The 24,768-nt window shown below is 50.3% G+C and overlaps 1 protein-coding gene across 5 annotated transcripts in view; it reads right to left on the minus strand.

Moving 5' to 3' along the window:
- Positions 1-24,768, minus strand: part of LOC144805992 (uncharacterized) — a 308,819-nt gene that overhangs the window by 166,191 nt on the left and 117,860 nt on the right. The window lies entirely within an intron of this gene.

Below are 24,768 nucleotides of genomic sequence, written 5' to 3' on the forward strand. Positions count from 1 at the left end.
TGTGTCAATTTAAGAACCAGCCAGGGGTGGCAAAAGATATGCTGCAGCCCCTGGTAGGCCTTAGTGGCTCCTGTGCCCTGTGCACCTATAGTGCATTCTACAGGGGCTGACAAGGAGTCCATTTCCAATTGGTATGTGCCTATAGCACATGGAATCCATTTTACAGAGAGAGCAGATGGCCTGGGGCCCTGATGAGCAGGGAACCAGGTCAACTAAGTCAAAAAACCAGCTAAACACAGGCAAAAAATCTGGGGTAACCATAGTCAGGTAGCCACCTTCCTACATAACCCCCCCCCAAACGAAAGGAGATAAGGCTATCCTTGGCCAGGTAAGCCTATATTGCCTGAGTGGCCATATAAGGAAGTACCTGCACTAGCATGGGTACCCCCTGTCTCATGGTCCACTAAGCAGTCCCTCACCCTTTGGGTATTAGAGGGTCTCCACCATAGGGAATCACTACCTTGGGTGTGTTTATGCAAAGTTAAAGGCTGGTTTGGATATGGAGTATTGAAGCGAGGCTCTACTAATTTAGGGCTTAGCTTCCTCCCATTATCTTCCACCATGTGTGCCTTTCTCTCTTTAACTGAGTTGCACTGTGCTCTCAGGGTCAACCTCTGGCTACCTAAAGCTGGAGGCTGGGCCCCTCTGTTTGGCTTGCTGGAGGGACAGTTCAGGTTTGGGCCCCTTGGGTCCCAGGTTTGGCTGTGCCCAACAGAATCCATCTGTGGGAGGTCCCTAACTGTTTTTAAGGGGGCTCCCTCAGGAGTTTTTAAAGTTTTCACCTTACTAGGGCTACTAGTTTTGGTGCACCTAATCTTTTGATGGGGGTGCTTTATTTGACAGGGGGCCCTCTGGGTCTCACTGTCCTTCTTGTCCTCTGCAGCCCTGGGCTGGCTAAGGCAAGGTAGAGAGGGGCAGGTTACCTGCTCCAGACTGGGTCCCACCTGAGAAGGGTCCACTGACATCAGAGGTTCTGTCAGGCTAGGCCCAACCACCTCTGGGGCAGCTCCTTCATCAGGGGTAAGATCAGTTCCCTGAGGAGGCTGATCCTGTCCTAAAGTCTGGTGAGGGGGAGATTTCTCTTCCTCCTCCATGCTCTCAGTTTGTGTGGAGTTATCCATCATTTCAGGTTTCACAACACACATGTCAGTTTGAGTTTGGGCTGTGGCCATCACAGCCCCACCAACCTTTTCAGGAGGAGACTCAGTTTGGGTTTCTGCTGTTATCATAACAGCTTTGCTATTCTGTTCAGGAAGAGCTTTTACTAAAGATGGGGCAGAGAGTTTCTCAGCCCTACCAACCTTTTCAGGAAGGACATCTTGGATTGGGGCTGTAGCCAGTACAGCCTCACTAACCTTTCCATGGGAATTCACCATTCTAGAATGGGTTTCCTGTTCAACCTCAGCCCAGGCTGAGATTTCTAAATCATTCCCCAGTAGACAGTCTACAGGCAAGTTTGGGGACACTGCCACTCTCTTTGGGCCAGTGACACCTCCCCAGCTGAGACTTACTACTGCCAGGGGATGATTTGTTTGGATGCCATCAATGTTTATTACCTGGTATGTGGCACCAGGTAAACGTTGCTTAGAGGGGACTATGCCATCAGCCACCATGGTGATGCTAGCCCCTGTGTCTCTAAAAGCTTCAATTCTTAAACCATTGATGATGGGTTCTTGTCTATACTTGCTCAAAGTATTTGGGCAAGCAGAGAAGTTGGCAAACCCCATGCCAGCCTCATAAACAAGATCATTGGGTGATGGGGACCTGGATAGGCCAGGGTCCACCTGATTTCCAAAAGTAAACCCACCCAGATTCCTGGGTGTGCTTCCACTTCCTGGGGGATTACTGCTGACAGTAACAGGAGGTGTTGAAGCTGGCTTTGGAGGTACATTTTCTTTATTGTTATTCTTGGGACAACAGCTGTCTGTTTTGTAATGCCCCACCTGTTTACAGGGATAACAATAGGGCTTTTTCTCAGTTGAAGAAGTGTCTTGGGACCCACCCCCATCCTTGGAGTTTTGGGGCCCTGGGGAAGTCTTTTCTTTATTTTTATCCCCCCCCTTATCTTGAGGCTTGGTAGACTCCTTCTTCTGGTTACTGTCCTGATTCTTAGGCCTAATCCTGGTTCTGACCCATTTGTCTGCCTTCTTTCCCAATTCTTGGGGAGAGGTCAGATCAGAGTCTACCAGGTGCTGGTGTAAGAGCTGGTTCTGACAATTACTTAGGATCTGCTCCCTCATAATCAAATTATACAATCCTGTAAAGTCATGTACTTTGCTGCCATGTAGCCAACCCTCCAGAGCCTTAGTAGCACAATCTACAAAATCAGTCCAGTCCTGAGTCTGTGTCTTCTGGGTATCTCTGAACTTCAACCTGTACTGTTCAGTGGTTAAGCCAAACCCATCTATTAGGACACTCTTCAGGACTTTGTAATTGTTTGCATCCTCATGTCTGACAGTAAGGAGCTTATCTCTCCCTTTCTCTGAAAAGGAGTACCATAAGATTGCTGCCCACTGTTCCTCAGGAACCTGCTGTACCATGCAGGCTCTCTCAAGAACAGTCATCCACTTGTGGATGTCATCCCCTTCCTTGTAGGGGGGCACAATCTTTGTCAGGTTTCTACTATCATAGGACCTGGGTTTCTCTTTAGGAATATTGCTGCCACCAGTGGCATCTAAGCCACACAATTTCTGCTCTCTTGCCAAGGCAAGTTTAGCTTGAGCTAAGGTAAGCTTAGCTTGACTCAGGGCTACCTCCTCTCTCTCTATCTGGAGTCTGACAGCCCTCATTCTAGCCCTATGCTCAGCTTTCTGAGAAGCACTCATGCCTCTCTCTGATTCTCTGGAGGCACTAGAAAGATGAGAGTCCCCTGAGGGAGATCTCACTCTTCTGTTGCCTGGGAGAATCACATGTTGGGTTCTGGGGAGGTGCTGGCCCTCTCCATTCCCCAGTAGGTCCAAGTTGGCCTGGCTAAGCCTACCAACTGGAACCTGGCTACCCTGATCCTGTACTTCTAAGTCCTCAACCTCTGAGTCCTCATCCAAGTCATCATCATCCTCCTCTTCAGGGGGATCAACTGCAGGGGGGTTCCCTCCAGTTCCTGTATCTAGGGAAGCTGCTTTTGCCCTCTCTAAGTCATCCTGTTCTAGGAGTTCTATCAGGATTAGGCAGGTGGGGCTTCTGCCCCTTTTTAACCCTCTTGCTTTGCACAAGACAATCAAGTCTCTGCGGGTTAGTTTGTCATATCCAGAAGTTGCCTGGGTAGGGTCAACTGTCACAGGACTAGACCCTGAGGCCTTTCCTGTGTCGGACATGGTTACTAGTGAGGTGTAAGTGGTGCACTTACCTACACTAAGTGTTTTCCTACTGGACCTTGCTAGTGAGTTGTAGTCAGGGGTGTGCTACTCCCTTCAACCTACAACTACTAAGTTCAGTAGAACTTAATATGCTAAGCTTTTGATTTTATATGTACCTAGAGGTACTTGATGTGATCTTTCAATTTGATATAAAGATTGCAATGGTAAAACAACAGCAAGCTCAAATCCGCACCGCTGCTCACCAATGTGAGAAGTTGGCCTGGTAGGGGATGTTTCCAATTCTGGAACCACCTACTACCTGACCAAACAATCCCCTTATGGTGTCTGGTTGTAAGTCAACCTTATTAGACAAGCTATCCTAGTGGTAGCATGGACTAAGCAGCCTAAAGGCTTAACTTAAGAGGTCGTGTTAAGCGAGCTGTTTCACCACATACAATCCTGTAATACCAAATGAAAGGACACCACACAAGTATATATTATAAAAATATATGTGTTTATTACTAAAAACAATCCCCAGTACTCTTTATGAAAAAGGGGCACAAGCGTTAAATCAAAAGCACTGTTTAAACATACAAAGTTGCACAATTATGGATGAGGGCAGGGGGCCACTCAAACCATATACTAAACAAGTGGTATAAGAGAGGCCACTCGAACAGTGGTTAGGCCTAGGGCCTAGGGAATCGCTGGGAGCAGTCAGGACAAGCAATGCTGAAGTCGGGAATGGCCCTCGGGATTCGGGAGATGTGCGGAAAGCGCACGCATGCACCAATGTTAACCAATGGTGCGTAAAAGTCAAATAGTTAAAGTTTAAGGACACTTCCGCTGAACCTAGAGGAACAAAACTTAACACACAGACCCTAGAGGCGTGCACCAGTGTGGGAACACCGGCGGAGCAAAGTTACCTCACCCACAGGAAGTGGGTGCACAGGGTCGAAGTGGCGTCGGGTTTTGACACGCAGGCTCTTGGTGCTTGAAGCTGAAAGGGCTGCAGGCAGGGTGAAGACGAAGTGTCCGGTGGAGTCCAAGGGTGGACTCAAGTTGTAGAGTACCTGAAAGCAGAGGGGACAGAGTCTGGGTCACTCAGCAGTGACCAGGGTGGAACCAGGACGGAACCAGGCAATGTCGGGCGCAATCAGGTGGTCGTCGAGGCGCTTCTCTTCGCTGTCACGTGGGCTCTGGGGCATCTGCGACGTCCAGGAGCAGGTCACGATCTGTCCCACGCAGGCTCTCACCGTCGGTGCAGTCGGCTTCCGGTTTGGAGCAAACAAGCCTTGGTAAGAGCAATCCACGCGGGATTGGAAGATGGCGTCTTACTCGGACCAGGAAGGTCAGAGTCGGGGCTCCCTTTCAGGGGAGCTGGTGTGGATCTGGAGCAACCAGAATCACGAGTCTTCTTTTGTAGTTCGTCGGCACAGGGACCACAAGCCAGCTGGCAAGTGACCGGGCCAACGCGTTGAGCCAAATCGTGCCAAAGGGCCCCACGCAGCACTCGTCGAGTGTGGAGGGCTGAACTTCGGCTCAGGAGTAGCTCAGGGTGGGGGCTTCTCAAACCCCGGTGTACAGCTTCGAGGGTCACTCGTGGGCTGCACGGTCAGCGTCTCGTGGTCACTTCAAGATGGCGTGCCCCACGCTTCCGGTCGCCTCCACGGGTCTCAGCTTTGCAGGGACTGTGGATCGGGCTGTTAGAAGCTGGGCAGGCTTGATCTCGTCGATCTCAGTCGCTCGAGTTCCGGCGGGAACTGCAACTAAGTAGACGTCGAGGGCTGGATGGTGCCTGCTGCTGCAGGGTGGTCACTCCTTGACCACAAGGGAGATTCTTCGGGCTTCCACGTTGAGATGGAGGGCGAAGGGTCCAGAATATCGTTTCAAATGTTTCTTCCAGGAAATCTGATGTGCATTGGCACTGCTCCCACTCTTATTCGAATCTGGTGGGCGTGATTACCTGCTAGGTCCCCTCCTATGGGTGGGACCCAGGAAGTGGGTGGATACACCCCCTTCCTTTGATCCAGGCCGCCCTGGCACGAGGGCTGGAGTGCCCCAGAACCGGTTTGGCCGGATTATGCAAGGGGCAGCCTTGTGCGCCCCAGGCAGTGTCTGGTTTCTTTCAAACCTCCCTGCTACAATACACTATCTCCTGTCTGGAGGGCGGTGACACCCTCCTGTGACAGGAAACCCTTTGTCCAGGACCCCCTTGACTGGGTTTCGGTCAGCTCCAGGGGTCCAGACATTTGTCTGTGGCAGAGGCATCCATTTTGTGGATCTTAAGGCCTTTGGAGAAATCAACCGCATTAAAGTGAAGTAACATGTCTTACCCCTCTAGAGGGGTGGAATGCCATCCCCGTCGCCAGAACTGGCGAGGGGATGGTATTCCAAAGCGTATGACACCTTACACGACATGTTTTGATAAAGCCAAACCAGAGTTGCTAAATAACCGCGAGGATTATAAGGCACTTAATAGTATATGGTATGGCATTATCCTGAAACAGCTTAGGGATTTGTTCCCGACGGCTGCAGACAGGCTCAGCTCATGCTAGAGCTCCATCTCACATAAAAACCATGCACCCAGCCTCCAGGATTGGTGAGGCCTGTCTATAGGAGTGGCTCACAGGTTTACATGTGTCCAGATATAGGTTTAGACATAGGTATACTATATCTAAGCAAGGGGTGTGTACACCACCTTACCCCAGCTGAGTGATCAGCCAGTTGTGTCAATTTAAGAACCAGCCAGGGGTGGCAAAAGATATGCTGCAGCCCCTGGTAGGCCTTAGTGGCTCCTGTGCCCTGTGCACCTATAGTGCATTCTACAGGGGCTGACAAGGAGTCCATTTCCAATTGGTATGTGCCTATAGCACATGGAATCCATTTTACAGAGAGAGCAGATGGCCTGGGGCCCTGATGAGCAGGGAACCAGGTCAACTAAGTCAAAAAACCAGCTAAACACAGGCAAAAAATCTGGGGTAACCATAGTCAGGTAGCCACCTTCCTACACCTATCATACCTGGCAAGTAATGCTTGTGTGTTTGCTATCCGCCAGTTATTAGCTGCTTGGGCAGCAACTCCTTTGCCAGAAGAATCTAATAATTTGGACTCTTTGCCCGTAGGTGGTGCATCACCGGAGGTTTGAGAGTTGGCACGTTTTCCTGCGTTAGTTACCACTAGGGAATCTAAGAGCAGGTTTATATTTTCTGTCAATTCTTGGATTAAGGATTCTAGTTCCAACAGGGTCCTTGAATATGTCAGGGGCATGTTTGATAACACCTTTTAACATTGGTAGGATTTGTACAGTCTTTAGTGACTGTTCAAAAGTGTCTAGTAGAAAGTCCTCCTCTGTGGGGTCCGAATGCATTGGGACACCATGGTACTGAGCCGCCCTATTTACAAGCTGATTAAAACCAATATTGTCATCTGGAGGAGATGGCTTTTTTGGGTATGTTAGAGGATTAGGGAGGTCTGGAGGACCTACTGGGTCATCATAATCTTCCCAGTCGTCTTGTGGTGCGTCTGTATCAATATCAGGGCCAGTCAAAGGGTCAGTGTTGTGTTCCCCACCCCCTAAATCATCATCACCCTGTGGTGGTGGTGAGTTTGGTGTAAGTATAGGAGAATGTGGAAGACAGACAGTTTTAGGAGGAAGAACAGGAGAAGAGGGTTGTAAAGGTGAAGTAGCACAATCCTTCTTAACAGGTACTGCAGGAATGCTTGTGGTGTCCAATTTTCTCTTCTTGTGTGGAACAGTAGACACATGTCCTGTTTTAGGGTCTATGTGAAGTGTTTTTTGTTTTGGATCAATAGGATCCGGTCGAAAAAGTTCTTCCTGTTTGGTAGATGCTTTCGGTGCCGATTTTTTCAGGACAGAGCGAGGTTTGGATTTCTGCTCCGGAGCGTTAGAGGGTGGTTTTAGGTCGTTCGGCTTGGATGTGGAGTCGGAAATCTTTTTCGGTTCCGAATGTTTGCGTTTCGGTTCCGATGTCTTTTCCTTCAGCACAGGGGTGGTCGGTGCCGGGGTCTTTTTGGGAGTAGGTTGTGCTCCCTGCTTCGGTGCCGATGGCGCCTCTGGGACACTGATTTATTTTTAAAACACATTTTATTGTTATCTTGCACAACAGTCATACATCTTATAATCAATCCTTCAAAATCCAGCCAGCCACTCCATAACAACAAAAGATCTTCATAGGAAACCAAGTAATCCGCCATAGTCCGGGTCTTGCAGCGATTAAGTCCAAACAGTTTGCTCTCAGTTATCATATACTCCTATGTAATATCTCAGCAAACAGTCCCAATCATCAAATGCGTTAACTCTTTACTTTACCCCTCCCCCATCTCCCCTTTCCCAACTTACCACTCCCCCTCCCCCCTTCTTCCTCCTCTCTACCCCCTGTCACCAGTGTGTTCTATATGTCTGCGGATGCGTTTTGCATGGAGTGTGTGGCCTATGCTCAGGATTCCCACTTTGGGCATTTCAGTGTCCTTCCTGCGCTTGAACATTTCGTTCTTGGGCTTCTCGTGTCTGCTGATACGCTAGGGATTGGACTAGTTCTCCCCATGCCCTCGCTGTATCTAATGCTTTCTCATTGTTCATGAGTCGCGCCTGCCTAAGCCGAATTGCGTCCTCTGCACTAGCCCACTTGAACAACTCTGCCCTCCATCTCTTACTGCTGGGACCCTCGCTGGACTTCCGGTGCCTTGTTATTTCTCTTTTCGCCAGCACCAGACCCATATCTACAAATTTGCTCGTCACTTTTGTATTGGGTGTGTGTGGAAACCAATGTAATATGCACGTAGCCATATCAAATTCTAAGTTGCGCTCCGTAACTAAGTTCAGGAGATCTCCCACTTCGCTCCAGTAATTCCCCAACCTCGGGCACTCCCACAACATTTGTTCCAATTCCACCCCTACTCCAGCACACCTGGGACACACCGCATTATCAACGTTAAAGTATCTCATAATCTTACCAGGCGTCAAATATGCCCTATGTATTATGAAAAAATTTACTAGCTGAAAACGTATGTTTCTGGTGCTTTTCCATGCCCTGCGCAAGATTTGTCCCCATACAGTTTCTGGGATAGGTTTCCCAATTCCCTCTTCCCATTTTAGTTTTAGTGTATCCAGCGGAGTCAATCCCTCGTTCAGCATTCTAGCATACAGGCACGTAACAGCCTTAAATGTGCCAGCCGCCATTACCACGTACTGACACGCCATCGTTGTTGCAGGCTCTGCCAATCCCCCTTTCCAATGTTTTTGCAGCGCCGGCACCAGGGCAGAATGCACCAAGAATCCACCCCTAGGGAGGTCATATTGCTCCTGCAACGCCTGATAGGGGAGCAATGTGCCAGAATCATATAAATCCCCAAGCACTTGGATCCCCGCCTGTTCCCAGTCTTGCAAGGATGACCAGTCTCCACCATGGGGCAATGCTGTAGCCATTCCCAGCAGAATTTCAGGGGCATACGGGTGTGAGTCACCTGCACACCGCGGACTCCGATTCCAGCACAGCCGTAGTGTTTTTTCCTCCAGGGAGAGATCCCTGAGATCCAACCTCTGCTGTAGAATAATGAAGGATAGGATATGCCTCGGTATGCCCCTGCCCCTCAAGTCCTCCGGTCCCCTAAACTCCTTTGCCACCGCTTGTGTGAGGAGCTGGAGCTGTGCCGCTAGGTAGTAGAGTTCCAGGTTTGGGACAGCCAGCCCGCCCTCTGCCTTCGGCCTCATCAGTGTCTTTATCGCTACTCTGCGTCTTCCCGATCCCCAGAGGAACCCCACCAATATTGACTTCAATTACTTGAATAACGACCACGGTACCCACACCGGTAACGTTCTGAACAAGTACAACAGCCTAGGGAGTGCTACCATTTTCAACAGGGCTATCCTCCCCATCACGGACAATGGCAGAGTACTCCAGAACGTCATACTTCCCTTCAGCGCTTGTACGCTCCTCCCTATGTTTCCATCCAGAATAGCATCGGCTTCGTGATAGACACATACACCAAGATAGGCCAAGCAAGACGGTTCCCATCGCATGGCCCGCAGCATCTCAGGTGCAGTTCCCCCTGGTAGTACTGGAAATAAGCAAGTCTTAGACCAATTCACATTTAATCCAGAAATGCGGTCAATATCCACAAGTAACCTCGTCACCCCCGTCAGCGCACTCCCCGCGTCCGCCAGGAACACCAACAAATCACCCGCATATAGCGAAATATACTTTTGCTCCCCTCTGAACGTCAGACCCTCATACCATTGTCCTAGCCGGGCGCGCGCTGCAAGAGGTTCTATTGCCAAGGCAAACAGCAGCGGGGACAGCCAACAGCCCTGCCGAGTCCCGAGAGCCACTGCGTACCGGGGTGATATCATCGTCCCCACTTTCACTCTTGCCACTGCCGATGTATATAACACTGTTGTCCAACCCACGAAGGCGTCTCCCAATCCAAAACACCTCATTGTTTTGTAAAGAAATGGCCATTTCAAGCTATCAAAAGCCTTTTCTATATCTACTGACAATATCGTTGCCATTGGTGAGCCAACGCGGGCTTCCCCCATAACCCTCACCAACCTCCGTATGTTCGTGGTGGTGTTTCTAGTTGGGATAAACCCGGCTTGGTACTCATGTATCAAGCTGGTAATATGTTGCAACAAGCGCAAAGCCAGGATTCTACTGAGAATCTTATAATCAGTGGACAGCATTGATAACGGACGACATGCAGCCGTATCCATACCTTCCCGTCCTGGCTTCAGCAGTGGGACAATAAGTGCCTCTCGGATTGACAACGGCAATTGGCTTAGTTCTCGGGCTTCCCCATAGACCTCCAGTAGTTTTGGCGCTAGCAGGTCTATGTATTGCAAATAGAACTCTTGGTAATCCATCTACTCCTGGTGTCTTATTACGTGCCATTTTCTTGACTGCACTTCGAATCTCCTCAACTGTTATATCCCTACCTAGGTGCTTCGCCTGTTCCTCCTCCAGCTGTGGGAGCTGCAGATTCCCCAAAAAGGAATCAATATCCTCCTCTCCTGCTTCCAACTTACTCTCATACAATGTCTCATAGTACTCCTGAAACCGGGTCATTATCTCGCTCTGCATGTACACTGCGCCCCCATCCCCTGTCGCCAATGCCAGTATCAGTGAATCCCGCGGAGTCGGGTTAGCTAGCCAAGCCAATAAGGTGCTCGCCTTGTCCCCTTCCGCCTGGGACTTTTCAACGTAACTCGTATAGTCAAAACAGCGCAGTCTTTCCATGTCCGTGGCCACTGCCTCTTTAGCTTCTGCCACTTCCGCCCTCTCAGGTCTCGCTTGTTCTGCCAACCTCAATTCAAGTTCTGCTCTATCTACATCCTGAAACAGTACTCTCCGCACTCCAGCATATTTGCTAATACAAATTCCCCTTATCACCACCTTAAAGGCGTCCCACTCCACTGCTCTTTTAGAAGCTGTGCCCACATTTTCAGCAAAGTAGTGCATAATCCCTTCCCCCACTTCTCTCCGGAATACTGGGTCTTCTAATGTTTCAGGGCGCAATCTCCAAGTTGGTATGTCAGACCTCTCTCTCGTCCAGTGCATGGTAACCAACAATGGGTTGTGGTCAGATAGTGTCCTAGTAAGTTACTCTGAATTGGTTATAGTGGACACTACCGTCTTTGAGCATAATACCACGTCCAGCCGAACATGAAGTTCGTGAAGTGCTGAAAAATATAAATAGTCTCTGTCCTGCGGATGGTGCACCCTCCACACATCCACCAAGTTCCACCTGGTCTGCCAGTCCAACCTGTACTTTGATAATTTGTGGACCGGGGAATACATCAAGGGAGGGTGTGACCTATCTCGTGAGGGATCTGCTATTGAATTAAAGTCTCCCCCCAGCACTATCGGACCTGCCAAATAATGTGCCAACACTCCGGATAACCGATCCAGGAAGCGTACCTGGTCCACATTTGGTGCATAGATGCTGCAAAACGCTACTTCTCTGCCATATAAGCGCCCTTCAGCTGCCACAAATCTACCCTCAGAGTCTATTGTTTGCCTTATCACCTGAAAGGGAACCCCCGCCCTGATCCAGACCAGTGCCCCCCTCGCAAATGCTGAATATGAGGTGCTGAAAACCTGCCCTCTCCACCTACGCTGTAATGTCAGTCCCTCCGCCTTAGTAAGGTGTGTTTCCTGAAGCAACGCTACATGTATACCTCTCCTAACTAAATATGCATGAATCTTGTGCCGCCTTGACATCGTGTGGAGTCCCCGTACATTCCATGTGATGCAACGCAAATCAGGTAGTGCTCCCATTGTCATACCACAATCGGTCCTCCTCCCCTTGGAGAGCTGAACACACCGGTGAACATCACACCCCACCCCTTCCCCAAACCCCAACTACCCCCCCCCCCCCCCAAGAACAGGACCTAGAACAAAACTGCTAGTCCCCATCCAAACCATTCCAACTCGTAACCCACGCCTAAGCCTATCAGTAGTCACTGTAGGCATGCTTTATGGCTGTGGGGGGGGGACTCTGAGCCAACGGGTGACCTCTTGCGTACTAATACTACCCCCGCCCCCACCCCTCAAACAATCACAGCTAACCCCCAGGCCCTCCGCACCTTACTATAGAACTTCTGGGTATTTCTCATAGAGGTGCTGACCCACCCCAGCTAAAATTTTTGGAAGCTTCCTCCGGCCCTTCTCTCAACAACTATTCTCACATAACACAGTAGTTACAAGCAAGTCTCCATCCTCGGCCCTCACCTTCCCCCACCCTGTGCTGTAAAGTGAACCTTCACTCATCCAAGAGTCCATCTGCCATCTCCGGGGTGACCTGTGGTAGTTTAATACTCTCCGCCTCAAACGCCTCTGCATCCGACTGGGCCTTGTCCTTTTCAGAGTCTGTACTCTCTGGTGACTGCGGCACCGGTTCCCCCGACAATGCCATCACCGAATCCAGCGCCTCCGGTCTTTCCAGCTCAGTTTGTGCCTTGCATCGGAGGCGTTGTGATTGTCACTGAGGGAGGCCCCCACAGGACTCCCTGAAGTGCCGCTCCGTGTGATCTCTTCCAGCTCTGTAATTCTCCAGCCATGCCCATGCATCCTCTAGAGTGTCATTAAACTGCGTGTTACCATCCAACATTATTTTAAACTTCGCCGGAAATAACAATGCGTTCTGAACACCTTCCAATCTCAGTTCTTTTTTAATTGTCAGGAAGGAAGCACGGCAGCGTTGGATTTCCCACGTATAATCCGGGAATATCGTCACTTTAATGTTGTCAACTTGATAAAGCCCATCTGTCCTCGCTTTCTGGAGCAAGAGATCCCTGTCCCTGTAATGCAGCAACTTAGCTACCACCAGGCAGGGGGGACGCCCGGGAAGCGGAGGTTTAGCCGGTACTCTGTGCGCCTGTTCCAGCGTGTAGAAGGGTGATAGCCCCTCCACCGCCACCACCGTGTGCAGCCATTCTTCCAGATACCTCACCATGTCCGTCCCTTCCACTTTTTACGGCAGACCCACTACTCGGATGTTACTCCTCTTATTACGGCTTTCGGCGTCCTCTGCCCTTTTTTTCAAATGCCTTTATACGATCCAGTGCGTCCGCTAATTTGTTATCCAACACCTTATGGGCCGGCGCCACCTCCTGCAATGTATCCTCCACTTGTTTCACCCAGTCAACCAGCCTAGAGTGGTCAGCTCGCAGGAGTCCCAGCCCCATCGCCACCTGTGCAATGTCCTGTTGTAGGGCCGTGCGCGAGTCCGCGATCGCCGCGAGTATCTTATTAAATTGTTGTTGCATTCCAGGATCTTGAGAAGCGCTCGTTTCCTCCAGTTCAGCTTGAGACCTCGACTCTCCATCCGGTGGCTGGCTTCCCGACCGGGCTTTCCCCTTGGTTTCCCCATGATCTGGCCACTGAAGCGTGATCAGGCACGAATGTGCTCGCCACGTTGCCCCGAATCCCGGATATTGTATCAATGGCCCAAGTCCTCACAGATCCTGCTCCCCAGGAGGAGCTCCCCTCACCTCCACAGATGTCCTAACAAGAGAGCTATAAGATCCAGCACCGCAGGGCATCAATACTCTACTTCACTATTGTCCTCGATGCTCCTCTTTGAGTACTCCTCCATGCGTGCCCTGTCATGTACTGCTCCCCTTGTCCCGTGCCACTACTGCTGGTGAGACTACTGTGTCTGCCCTCCTTTCTTCTCAGAGGCCTGAAGCCTCAGCTTAACCTGTCCGCCCAAAACTGCTCTGGTCTCCCACCTTGGCCCTCAATACTCCTGGGCTGGTCTTGGCTCCTGCCCTTCTCTTCAACCCCAAGAAAGTGGATGGTCGCAGGGGCTAGGCACGATTCCCTCCAACGCAGGGGGGGTCTCCTCCTCCAAACTACAGTTCAGGGCAGCTGCTCCGCATTGCCGGGGACTCCACCAGCTGCCAGCTCAGCTCGCAGGCCGCGGCCGTCACCACAGCCCCACAACCTCCTCCGCGGCCCAGGGCCACAGGTCAGGCCACCCCTCACTCACCGCGGCAGGATTGAGGTCGCCTCCCGTCCGCCACACAGCTCTCGGCAGCTGCTCCCAGTCGTTCTCTGAGCCGCGTCAATGGGGCCTCCTCCTGGCACCAGGGCCGCGGTCTCCACAACTTCTGCACTCACTCGACCCTGCCTGTGGCCTGCGCCCGCTTTTCCCGGCCCTCTGGTCCAGGATCTCAGCGCTCTCCACAACACTGGCCTGGCCTCATCACCTAGAGCCCAGCAGGGCCAAAGTCACCACTGTCCGGCCGTGCTGCACCCAGCCGCCTCCCTTCGTCGCTCGTCCCGCTGTTAATAGCACCGTCCCCGAAGGTCGAGATCACAGGTTCCACGCTCTCCCCGCTCGCCTACTTCCGTTAGCGATCCGCCCTCACAGCCTGCGCTCGGGACGTCGGGACTTACAGGCCTCGATTTTCTTGGGCTCCGCAGCGGGCAGTCTTCTTGCCAGTCCTTCCGTGTGCCAAAGCGCCGAGCCCTGCTGCGTTCCTCCGGTAGACAGCTCCTTACAGCCTTGCAGCAGAGTTAATCGTCCTCTAGCGAGGCCGCCGCCATTTTAGGTTCCACCACTGCCCGCGGCCGGGGACGAATTATGCCCATAACTCGCAGCTCACAGGTCGATTGTCGTCATACGTGAGCCGAGGCAGGTCCGCACCCCCCTGTCACCCCTCAGTGATCACGGGCAATCTGGGGAGCTGAGTAAATACAGGCCTATGCGGGGATGGAGGCGGAGCTCGGCGCTCACGCAGCCAACTCCATCGGCTTCCAAGCCAAGCCCCGCGCCTGTGGGACACTGATGTGCGGCTTGCTCGGTGCCGAGCTACCGGAAGGCTTGCCCTTTATCTTCGGAGCCGAGCCCGGAGGCGGGGCTTCTGAAGCTTGTTTTTGGTCGCGACTGGGACCAGCAGGCGAAGTCTTGACCAAGGCCTTCTTTTTTGGAGGTGGGATTGGGGTAGGGGCACTTGTACGCACTTGTTGACCTGGTGTGATGGGATGATCTGAATTGGAGTCCTCTGCTTCGGACACGATTTCCAGATCCTCAGAATCCTCTTCCGGGACATTGGGGCCTTTATCCAAGTTGTCCTCTGATACCGGAGTTGCCTGTTGCACCATGATGTGTCGTCAGGCTCGGCAATCACGGATGGTCTTTTTAGATCGAAAGGAGGCGCAGGCCTGGCACTTGTTTTCGTTATGCTCGGGGGAGAGACACAGATTACAGACCTTGTGGTGGTCGCTGTGTAGAAATTTAGCTCCACACTGGAGGCATTTTTTAAACGGAGTCCTTTCCTCGAGCCGTAGGCCCGAACGTGTCGATAGGCCTAACGGCCCGCGTCGACGCCGGAATGAAATATTTGAAGAGCGCGTCGAAGGTTACGCAATTGAAAACAATACCGTCGAGTTTTATGAAAGTTTGCGCGTCAAAAAGGTTTGGAGAATATGGTACCGAACCGGTGCGCAGAAGTTACATCCGAACCTAATGGCGGAAAAAACAATCTGAAGATGGAGTCGATGCCCATGTGCACTATCGTCCAAGGGAGGAGTCACCTATCTTGTGACTACAAAAGACTTCTTCCAAGAGAACAACAAGGTGCAAGCATCCGGGCCCAACACCAGATGGCGATCTATGCAAAAGTGTACTATCTGCAGCTTATATGCCTCGAACATAAGTTTTCCTTTTCATTAAGAATTCAATGAACGTGCATGTGCTTTCCTGCTCTCTCTCGTGTGCTACATACCCACTCAAGTACCTACCCTCCATTGTTTTCACACCTTGACCTCCCTCATTCCACCCTCAACCCTGGCTGTCCTTAAAACAAATGTTGTTATTGACTTTTTTGGAGGGAACAGTGTTAGAAGGTGATTCTGACACTCTGGTCCACCCATATTTTTCACTTTTTGAGCACCTATTTGTTGAGCTTTTACTGTGGGAGAGCCTCATGAGTTGGGACTCGCCCACAGTGAACTCATGATGAAAGAGACTGCATGTCGATTTTACTGGTGTCCCCCTAGCTTGACTAGGCCGCTGCGCAGCAGTTGGAGTAAGGGGCACAGGGCTGGTTACATGCAGACACGTGTACATGCTTATGCACACGTGTAGAGGGTTGCGCATGGGAGTGCAGCGCCAAGGAGAAGCTACAAAGTGAATGGTGTGGCAGGACTTATGCAGAATTGGGTGGTGACATGGAATAGGCTTTATACACTGGGAAGAAACATGCCAGGGAAAGTCAGTGTGTTTCACTGTTTTCACTTCATTATTATCCTATGGGGATGTGGAGCCCACGGGCTAGTGGCACTATCCTAAGGCCTACAAATTCCAGACGCACTAAAGTCCACTGCAATTTGTGTTAGAAGAAGTATTCTGCAAAGTCCAAAGTCATATATGTACTACTTTTGGGTCAACCAGAAATATTTCTCTGAGTCAACTCATAACCAGGGCCTGGCTGGGGGCTAACCCTGCCAGGCTCATTTAATGACCTTCCTCTCCAAGCCGTGGCCTCTGAGGCCCAGCCCAGCACAACAAGCATGGCGAGGGTCTCCACTCCAAGAAGAGAAGATGGGTGGAGCTACAGGTTCATCCATCAGTAGCTGACACCTGGTGCCGCTCTGGAAGGAAGGCAGCAAGGGGGTAAGGGGCTCTCAGAGACTATGTGGCAGGAGACCCTGGATGACGCCATTTTGAACAAACCCAGAGGCCTGGGCAGGAAGGAGGGAGCAGGGGCATAGAAATTATGTGTTACTGTGTGATAGGGCAAACAACAAGTTCCTGCCAGCCCCCTCCCCAAATCCTTAAAAGAACTTGCACAGGAATAGGAGCTCTCTCTGGGGTGTGGTCTGCTGAGGCAGAGGGTGCTGGAGCCTGGTGCAATGGGCAGTTGGAAGGAGGAACCCCCTGACTTTCCTAGGACCCTGAACAGCACCAGGAGAAGAGCCCAGGACCAGTGCGCAGAAGCCTGGGCCTCTGCGCAAGGAGAAGAGCGGCCCAGGAGGAGAGCTAGGCGAAAGGCTGGCGCAGGGAGCCAGTGAAGACAGCTCGCTGCTGATGCCACCCTCTGGGAGACAAGGAGGGCCAAGGAGAGTGCTCCCAGTGGCTGGGGAGCGCCACCAGGAGCAAAAGAGGCCAAGATTGGACCCCTGGGAGCTGAGATATGCCCCCAGAAAGTAGGCGACCTTTGACCTCTGCCATGACCGACGACGAATCGCAGGGGCTCTGCCGCCGGTCCAAGATATGCCCCCGGGGTGGGTCAGGTCCCGGGGGCTGCCCCTACATGAAGTAAAGACGGGGAGCACCGTCATGCCTCTGTGAAAGTGGCCTTTTGGGGGCCCGGGATCCCAATTCCGGGCCCCGAAACAAAGCCGGGGAGAGCCGTTGCGCTCCCCGTCAAGTGATGCTAAAGGCGGGGTGGGTGCCAGGATCCAACTCTGGCACCATGAAACCACGGGAGGAGGGGGAGCACCGTTGCGATCCCCCTGAAGGCGGAGGAGGGGCCCGGGATCCCAACTCCGGGCCCCGATGATGACGGCAGAGAGGAGGGGGCGTGCCGTCGCGCAAACCCCCCGACGGGAGAAGCCAAGACAGGGAGGGCCGTCACGCTCCCCGTGAAGTGTTACAGGGGCCCGGGACCCCATCTCCAGGCCCTGAAGCAAGGAAGAATTAGTTGGGGAGCGGGAAGTACGGCCCCTGGGGGCCCGAGACCCCATCCCCGGGCCCCGACATGAAGGGAGAGGACGGGGGAGTGTGACGGCACTCTCCCGTGGCTGCAAGAGGGAGGGGGGAGTGCCACTGCACTCCCGAGGCCAGATGGACCCACGCTGGCCTCCGTGTCTGCCCGCCGGAGCAGGCATACCAGATCTGCAGTGCCGGCTCCCGCAGCTGCACGTGAGGGTGCTGGCCGGGCGGGGAGCTGGCAGGGGCAGCCGGGGGTGGACTCCCCGGGTTGCCCTCAAACCAAAGAAGCAGGTGGGGGTCCTGGGTGGGACCGGGACCCCGAACCCCAGCAGAGCACCCGGGCGTGGGCTCCCTGAGCCGCCTTCACTCACCTGGGGGTCTGGGTGGGACCGGGCCCCCCAACGAGGCAGAAGACTACCAGCACAGCTCTCCCCGGCACAGCGGGCGAGCCGCTCATCTAATATTCACGGGGCTGGAGGAGAAGCGCCCCATAATGACTTGCAGGCCCAGACCGGCCTGCAAGTGAAAGCATTGTTTCCTCTGTATGTGGTGGCCCCAGGAGGATGAGGTCACCGCCCAGTGAGTGCCCATGTGCAGGGGGAGCTGCTGGAGCAACGCAGTCTTCCCCAGCACAACGAGAAGAAGTCACTCTCTAAGTTTCATGGGGACTCTAAAGAATAACCCCTCAAGGGCTCAGGCAGGCATTATCAGCATCCCCGTGGCTGGAACTTTTGTTCTACAGCTAGGGGTGCCTTAGGGACTGCCTCAAAGAGTGAAGGGCTGAGTTGGGGATGTCTGGAGAAGGGCATCCCCTGGAGGTGAAGAGGTGTAATTGCACCTGTAGTACATTTACTAATGTTATTTCTTTCAGAGTGAGTGAAGGTCACATGTGTAATGTTAAGTACCTGTGTAAGATGATGTCATAAGGAAAGTGGGGTTATGCTGCCAGACATTCATGATAGGATGTCTGGCTGTATATGCTTAATCCTGTGATTCATCTGTGATGCCTTTAGGGGCTGTAATTGCAATGCATTCTAATGACCAACAAATGTGATGAGTACTGTAATTCTAAAGTGATCCTTAAACGTGTATTCTTGCTGCTGTGCGTAGGTGAAGAACAACCCAGTCTGTTAGCCCCTCAGATGTAGAGGTGTATACTTCTTGGTCAGTAGGAGATGCTCAGTTAGGGTTATGTCACCAAGGCAGGTGTGCCTATTTTAAATGCTTGTTGAAGTAATGGGATGGGTCGCCACTGGGATGGTGCCAATGCGCAGGGCCCTCGCCCCAGGTTATGTTCAACTAACTGTATTAGGGGGCAAGATGATGTGCATACATGAGAGTGGTGGGACTAGACCATACCCCCTGTGGGAGGGTTGGAGATGTTATGCAATGTAAGAAAGTAATTCCAACAGCTTATGTATATTTGTAAATTTGTGCATAGTATTGAGTAGTGTGTGTGTTTAATAAATGTACAGACTGGACAATCAATTATTGAGTGTTATTTTTGCGCACCTGTAATGGCGATTACTAGCCCACACCACCTTCCTTTAGTAAGCCTCAGACTGCTCTGCAACGCTCCCCTCTGAGAGTCAGGCGCTACAATTGGGTGTTTGGTTCCCAGTGAAGGACAAATGTAGTTATGTTATTTGTGCAGGCTTTACAGATACTGCCTAGTTTCCCAACATACAGCAGCTCCCATTTGCTGCTAAGACACTGTATTCCAGGGCTTTCGTGCACTTCTGTTGTTCTCTTACTCAACTTGCTCCTCCGTTGCTTTGTCTCCACCCCCCCCCCCCCCCACCCCCACACACTACTCTTCTGCTCCTCCAGCCATCATGGTAAGTTAAAAAAAAAATTATTTGTTTAAAAAGTGCTTTTGCCCAAATTCAATATTTTTTTAATTTGCGGAGCTAAATGAGTATGCAATTTAGGTTGGTAAATAAAAAAAGAAAAATGTAATCTGCATCCCCCAGTATGTACGTGGATATGTGGTGATATGAGTGTGCATTCATCATCATGCTTATGTTTAATTTCTCTTTCTTGGCTGACGTTGCACATCTTCGGTAAGAGCATTTTGCTTTCTGCCGATGTTGCATAGCACAATGCAAGATTTTTGTTTTACTTTGCCAGTGCTTATTTTTATTCCTTATAGCCATAGTTTTTCTACACCAAGACTTTGGGCTTCCATCCGTTTCACGCTAACAAAATCATGACACTTCCACTTAGGTCTGCAACAATCCCCAGATCAAACTAGAGTAACCGGGGCCGGCAGGAGAGGGAGGTAGTAAAGAGTATGTCTGATGGTCTTAAAACAGCAGTCAAATCGGAATTTGCTACTGTTGGCGGGATGGGTTTGGGTGCCTAGGATGAAGGTCCTCCTGCAAAGATAAAGAACATTAGGTTTAGAGCATAAGTGAGTCCTGAGCCCGGCAGAGTAGCAAAGGTCTCTCGCTAGCTAAAAAACAGGCAGAAGAGAGTCCACTACAAAAGGTCTAAGGAGCTGGTGAAGTATTAAACATTGTGCCCTTTGGGGACACCAGGCGTGTAAGCCAGCTTTGCGCACTTCCAGAGCTCTTTGATACTACAGAAGGGGTCTGCAGATGATTGTGTTGCCCCTTCTGTAATACTGATAGCACGGGCATACATGTAGCGCAAATGCTATAGCGAAATGGTGTTCCCTCCTGTGCATGGGGGCATGGCCCAATGCAAATGAGGGAATCACTTTGACTTCGGTCGGTAATACGGCGTAGACGCAGAGATAAATAGGTCCTCAGGAGGCGCAATGACTGTGCCACAAAAAGTTGGTGCACGCTCAGTGCCCCTCCTAAAGACAGCCCTCTAGAGGGAAGAAAGGGGGTCCCCCTAGACCCCACCAGACATCCCCCTGCAAGTGCAGTCACTTACTCCATCTGCCCACAAGTCGATCTCTCCCCTCTTCAAGATGCAGGTAGCATGCTGCCTTCACTGTGAAACACGGAGTGGCTTTAAAGCACCTGCTCTGTATTTCACTTGTGGGTGTTGTAAGTAGGGAGAGACAGGCTTCTCCGGTGGTGCGACGGCGTCTGCTGCGACACTGCTCCGGTGATGCGAGGCGCTTAAGTGATGCGATGAGACAGCGGCAACACACTTCTTCAGTGATGCGACAACAGCATCTGAGGCGGCGTCACGCTTCTTCTCCGTGACTCGTGCTTCCAGCTCCCTGCGACAAGTAGTCTCTCAGAAGGCCCAGCACAACAGTAGGCACTTCAAATTCCCAGCAAGGTAATGCAGGGGAGTTGGTTGGTGAGTCTGTTATCCCTGAGACTTCAGCAGGAGGCAAGCTCAATCTTCAACCCCTTGGAGATCCTTTACAAGTTGATGAAAGTAGAACAAAGTTAATTTCTCCTTTCTTTGGCAGTCAGGCAACCACTGCAGGCCAATCCCCCAAACAGCACTCAGCTTAGGGATAGTCTCCTCCTTCAGTTTCTCTCTGGTTCCTCTCCTCAGCAAAGGTTCTTCTTGTTTCCCAAAAGTAATCTAAAGTTCTGGGGTCGGGGTCTGGGTCCCCATATTTATACTAACAAATCCTCTGAAGGCAGAGTGTCCTGTACCCAGTCCAAACCAGTTCTGTGCAGTCCTGGAGCACTTTGTTGACAAGACTCCTGCTTTCCTTTGCCAATGTTGGCCAGGGACATCAGACGCACCACTGGAGGTGGAAACAGCATTGTGGAAGGCAGGCACAGCGCTATTCAGATCCAGGTGCAACTCCTCCCACCCATCTACATGCATATAGCTCTATTCAGCCCTGTGCTGACTCACCCTGTCTCCTGGAATCCCTCAGCCCCTGTCACTCAAACTCCAGACAAGAAATACAGAACCTAGTAGAGGCAGGCTTGGACAGTTAGGCAAGAAAATACCTACTTTCTAAAAAATTTATTTTCAAACACAATGTTAAAACCAACTTCACTAAAATATGTATTTTAACATTCTGAGTTCAGGCATACTAAACTCGAATTTCTACTTTGTTCCCTGAGTCAGTTAGGATTATAAAATGATATAATCAAACTGCCCATTCTGGCCTATGGGGAACAGGTAGCCTAGCAATAGTGAAAAGCGACAATGGCTGTAATTCACTATCAGGACATGCCACACACATCAGGGCATGTCCTACCTTTTACCTACAATGCACCCTGCCATTGGGCCTACGATAGGGGTGACTAATATGAAGAAAAGGGAAGGTTTGGGGACTGGCAAGTGGGTGCACTTGCTAAGTCAACATGGCAGTACCAGACTGCACACAGGCTCTGCAATGGCAGACCTGAGACACACTTTACGGGCTGCTTCTGTGGGGGGCACCATCAGTGCTGCAAGTGGCCTGGCAGTTCGGTCTGGACTGCTCCCATGGGGCACAGGGTCAAGACTGATTTGCATATAGCTGGGTGCGTACTGGGGTGGCGTAGTGGACAAAAGAATGATGGATTTAACCCAGATCTTTTGACTGGAGGGGAATGTTTGCATTGTCAGCATTCCGTCCATCATTTGTTTGCTGTAACACTGCAAGCCCACCAGCAGCATTTGATTTACAAGCCCTGGGCACATGCAGTGCACTCTACTAGGGTCTGACTAGGGTTTGACAAGTAAACCAAACCAGCCAATCATAGTCACTAATCCATACATCAATTTACAATAGGGAGAGCATATGCACTTTAGCACTTATCTGCAGTGGTAAAGTGCCCAGAGTCATAAAACCAACAACAACAGGTCAGACAAAATGCAAGAGGAAGGCAAAAAGTTCAGGGATGACCCTGTGAAAAGGCCCAAGTTCATAACTTATGTTAAAATGTCTTTACATTGAAAACAGCCTAACAGTTATTTTCACTGTAACACGGTCGTCTGTTTTATAAGAATGCACTGGGATACAGTATCAAGTTTAATACGTGTTCTATCCTTTTAGGAAGCAGATCCAGAATTCTTGAAATGTTTATTACAAGCCCAATTCACTGGTGAAGTCGAATTAGTAATAAATATTTTGGAAAGATGACTTTAAAAAGTTGACGTGCCCTGCCTGAAATCCCTGCAGGCTAAATCTGCATTTTGTTTTTGTAATTCGGGCAGTCCGCAATTAACATTTAAATTGGTGTGAATGAGCTGTGAAACTGCTCCTAAAAGAAAACAATAGGCTGACCTGATTGGACAGAGGTGATCCATTTAAACCTGACAGAAAACGCAGGACCCTCTAACATCGAAGTCTCAAGCCTTGCTTGAATAAATGAATAAATAAATGTCCCGGAGCTGGGGGCCATCGGGAAGATTAAGCGAGCTATTGCCCAGAGTCACAAGGTGCTGGGCTAACCTGCCGCCGGCACCAGTGATCGAACCGTGAGCCCCATGTTCCGGTGTTAGCCACCCTGGCCGATGCACCACACATTCCCTGAATGTCACTTCCTGCTTGAAAGGTCTGCTGGGGTGTTCATTTGACACTTGGTGTGCACTTTAAAGAGGTCGCCCCTGTCCCAGGCAAATGTTAGCTGAAATTTGGGCAGGGCCCTTCTTTTGTCCCCGCAGGCAGTCAGGCCCCAATTACAGTGAGACTCGATTTGACATTACAGTGTTTCGCAGGTCTGCTGAGATTACATATAATATTTGGACTGCACTTTAAAGGGCCAAGACATGATGGCAAAACAATTCTTGTGTATCCTCTCGTCTGGTTGCTGATATCCTTAGCTTTGTCCTACCAGGCCTATTTTGGCACTACAGTGTAAAATCCCCGCCAAGAGTCAATTTTTGCTTGATGTGTTCACATATAACAATTTGGGCGCACTTGAATGGGATAGAACATAACGCCAAGACAATTCTTATGTATCCACTGTCTAGCTGCTGAAGGATCCTGCTGTTATCCTTCAAGACATGTGACTGTGTTTGTTGTGGGTACAGCACCTGCTCCAAACTGGATTTTAGTTTTACATGTGGAAGGACACTAGGTTTATTACTATCGCACACTCTCCGCATCCCCCCCGCCCCAGACATTAGAGCCTTTAGAGTGGCCGAAGACTTCAGTCATCTTGAAAATGCCCAAACCTGTAACTAATGGGTACGGTATCCCCCAGGCGTCATTCACACCCGCAATCTTGTGCCAGGCATTATTGTGACATCTCCAGGCACCCACTTCAGAAAACCCTTTGACCTGTGGAAGATCAGAAAAGAACTGAACCCACTGTCTGAGACTCAAGAAGAGCCTAGAAGACTAGACCTCTTACCTGCAAGTCTTTAAGTGCATGCGATGGGCTTTAGAACTGTACTCTTAGGACTTAAAAGGTAAATCCTTGACTTGGATGAACTTGGTTAATGCGTCCGATTCGCAATCCATTATGGTCAGCGTCAAATTGCACCCAGATCTTGTATTACTGCAACCGTTGACTATCATTGGCACTTTGTGCTTTTTTGTGGTCTTTTTTTAATTAAAACTTCAAAAATTCATATTCCCAGGTCCCCTCATTCAAATTGTCTTTTTTGTGGCATTTTGTTTATTAAATGTGACTGTATTTTTCTAAATCATTATGAGAGTTTTGTTTTGAGCTTTATTACTATATTAGTACCGCATAAATACTTTACACATTGTCTCCAAGGTAGGCTTGTCTGCTCTGTGCCATGGGGGTTGAGCCCAGGTGAATTTAGTGACTTTAGGAAGTTCACCCTGACAAGAAATATTACTTGAGGTGGTACTTATGCCCCTCAACTAATAACCTAATTTCTTACAGTGCACAATTACCCCTGTGATTGAGGGTTTACTTGTTAAAAATCATAGAACAAACACCTACACTGGGTGAATTAGCACCAAATCGGTATGATTTGAGCCAGAAACAGGATTACCTGTCCATTTGTAATCAGGGCCTTGGTCTGATCACCCTTCAAATTAAAGTGTAGTACCATAGTCGTATTGTTAAAATACAAGCTGAACATATCACATTTAAGTACCTAGTAAAGCCAACTTTTGTTATGATTCAATCAAAAATGAGATCTAACAAGATAATTGAACGCTTCTTAAATAAGAACAAGGAGAACCCCCTAACTATTCCACAAAAATAAATCTTTAGAAACCATTATATTTCCCTGGGGCTTCATAGCCTTTGTAAGTGTATAAAGCCCAAACCACCTTATCATGTATAATTAAACCAATGGTGATTTTCGAATCTAGTTTGACAACAAGTTCATCTTTGGTGAGCCTTTTACAATGTTTCATCACAAAAGAAAAAGTAGGCAACTAATCAGATTAAGAAATATGGTAGTAGGGACAACACTTAACCCTTCTGAG

The sequence above is a fragment of the Lissotriton helveticus genome, chromosome 1_2, assembly GCF_964261635.1.
Source record: "Lissotriton helveticus chromosome 1_2, aLisHel1.1, whole genome shotgun sequence".
Lineage (NCBI taxonomy): Eukaryota > Metazoa > Chordata > Amphibia > Caudata > Salamandridae > Lissotriton > Lissotriton helveticus.